This window comes from Pan troglodytes, chromosome 21 (assembly GCF_028858775.2).
Source record: "Pan troglodytes isolate AG18354 chromosome 21, NHGRI_mPanTro3-v2.0_pri, whole genome shotgun sequence".
NCBI lineage: Eukaryota > Metazoa > Chordata > Mammalia > Primates > Hominidae > Pan > Pan troglodytes.
In genome coordinates this window covers 47635493-47638277 of record NC_072419.2, presented here as the reverse complement: position 1 = coordinate 47638277, position 2785 = coordinate 47635493, and positions in this window count along the sequence as shown.

Genomic DNA, 2785 nt, shown 5'->3' with positions numbered 1-2785 from the left:
TCCAACGGTGGACTATTGGAAGCAGACAGGGAAGTCACAGCTTGTCCCCAGATGGTTACTCACCACATAGCCCCTGACTCTGCCCCTCTCTCCCCTGACCACCCTCTTTCTCCCTTTCCCATGATTCCCCCAGAGCTCTCGTGGTCTCTCCTATCATTACCAGCCAAGTGCCCCTGTAGTGGATTGAATTGTGCCCCTCCCAAAATTCATGAACATTTGGAACCTCAGAACCTTATTTGGAAATAGGGTCTTTGTAGACGTAATCATATGAGATGAGGTTATGTTGGGCTGTACATCCAATGACTGGTGTCCTTATAAGAAGAGGAGGCTGGGCTGGGTGCAGTGGCTCACGCCTAGAATCCTAGCAATTTGGGAGACTGAGGTGAGAGCATCACTTGAGCTCAGGAGTTTGTGACCAGCTTGGGCAACAAAGTGAGAGCCCATCTCTACAGAAATTTTAAAAATGAGCTGTGCATGGTGGTGCACAACTGTGGTCCCAGCTACAGAGGAGGCGGGGGCAGGAGGATCACTTGAGCTCAGGAGGTCGAGGCTGCATTCCAGCCTGGGTGACGGAGCTAGACCTTGTCTCTAATTTATTTATTTATTTATGGAGATGGAGTTTCGCTCTTGTCACCCAGGCTGGAGTGCAATGGCATGATCTCGGCTCATTGCAACCTCCACCTCCAGGGTTCAAGTGATTCTCTTGCCTCAGCCTCCCAGGTAGCTGGGATTACAGGCGCCCGCCACCACGCCCGGCTAATTTTTTTATTTTTAGTAGAGATGGGGTTTCACCATATTGGCCAGGCTGGTCTCAAACTCCTGACCTCAGGTGATCCCCCCACCTCGGCCTCCCAAAGTGCTGGGATTACAGGCATGAGCCATCGCGCCCAGCCCTGTCTCAAATTTAAAAACACAACCAGAAAGGCAGGGCGCGGTGGCTCACGCCTGTAATCCCAGCACTTTGGGAGGCCGAGGCGGACGGATCACGAGATCAGGAGATCGAGACCATCCTGGCTAACACGGTGAAACCACGTCTCTACTAAAAAAAAAAAAATACAAAAAAATTAGCTGGGCATTATGGCGGGCGCCTGTAGTCCCAGCTACTCGGGAGGCTGAGGCAGGAGAATGGCGTGAACCCGGGAGGCGGAGCTTGCAGTGAGCCGAGATCGCGCCACTGCACTCCAGCCTGGGCGACAGAGCGAGACTCTGTCTCAAAAAACAAAAACAGAAAGAAGAGGAAAGGACACAGATCACAGTCACAGAGAAAAAAGGTCACCTGAAGAGAGATATGCGGAGGGAAAGTAGAGGCTGGAGTGATGCTGCTACAAAGAATCCTTGACCAAAGAACGCCAGAGATTGCCAGGAACCACCAGTGGCTGGAAGAGGCAAGGAAGGCTTCTCCCCAGAGCCATTGGAGGGGGCATTGCCCTGCTGGCCCATGGATTTTGGAGTAGCCTCCAGAAATGTGCAAGAATACATTTCTGTGTGTTAAGCCACCGAGTCTGTGGCTGTTACCACAGCCCTGAGAAACTCACACAACCTACACCTGGAAGCTGGATTCCTTCAGCTTCTGTGTTCTGATTCCAAAGCCTGGGAGAAAGCAGGATGGGCCTAGCTGGGGTCAGGTGTCCGCCCCACAGAACCCAAAAGCCACTAAAGCTAAGGGCAGGAAATAGATGTGGGTTTCGGAGCTGCCCCTTCCAGTATCCTTGATAACCATCACCCTATCCAAAAGGCATTAATTCATATCTCAAGGTCAATTTGGAGGGAGGTCTCTCCAAGCAAGCCCCAGAGTTCTGTACACCTATCAGCTCCTGGGGCAAAGACACAGACGGCTGTAGCCACCGGTGTGGATGAGACAAGGCCAGGAAAGTACCGCTCTGATGACAGAATCAGAAGGACTCTGTGCAGGTTAGAGAGTTAGCAAGGTGATACTGAATGAGGACGACGATAAAACCCAACTCTTGGGTTCCAAGAGTCAACTTCACAAGCAAAATGTGGACGACGCCTGGCTTCACCGCGGCAGTGCCTTGTGAGAAAGACCTGAGGATTTTCTCTGACCAGCCGGCTTAGAGCTTCAGTTGCACGAAAAGCACAGCACTTTTGGCTGGGCTAGGGCGGTGATAGGCCTTTCGGGCTCGGTGCAACCCATACCTAAGACAGAGAGGCAACACAGGCGCCTCCAGAGAACCAGAGGTGCAACCGGGCCACCAGGCTAGGTGGCAGAGGTTGCGGGGTAAGGGGGAGGTGGGATGCCTGGGGAGAGGTCAGCGGAGTTATCAAACTAAGGTTCCCGGGCAATGATGGGGCCAGGAGGCAGAGCGAGCAAACGGGGATGATCTGGGGTCTATTCCAAAGAGGTGGCGGGGGAGGTGGTGCTGCTGTGCCCCCAGTCACGGCCATCTCGGCTCCTGAGCCCTGGAGAGCAGTTCCCGGGTTCACACGGACTCTGAAGACAAGCGTATCCTGAGGGTGGACGACTCCTGGAAAGCCCACGCCCAGGCTGGCCTCAGGGGTCCGCTTCTCTGCGTCTCGCCCCGTGCCCGCAGGCGACAGAGTGGCTGGTGTGCTCGGGGGGCCTCCCAGGGCGCGGCGGCCTGCGCCCCTGCCACCTGGGGCTGCTCCCTTCGGAACCTCCTGTTCGCAGGCGGCTCCTCGGCCGTCCGCTCGGAGCTGGGGCGAGGGGCTGGCGGCGGCGGAGGGGGCTGGCGGCGGCGAGCGGCGCGGCCCCAAGTTTATGCTAATCCGCAAAGAGCCCGCCTCCCGCCTCCCCTCCGCGGCCCCA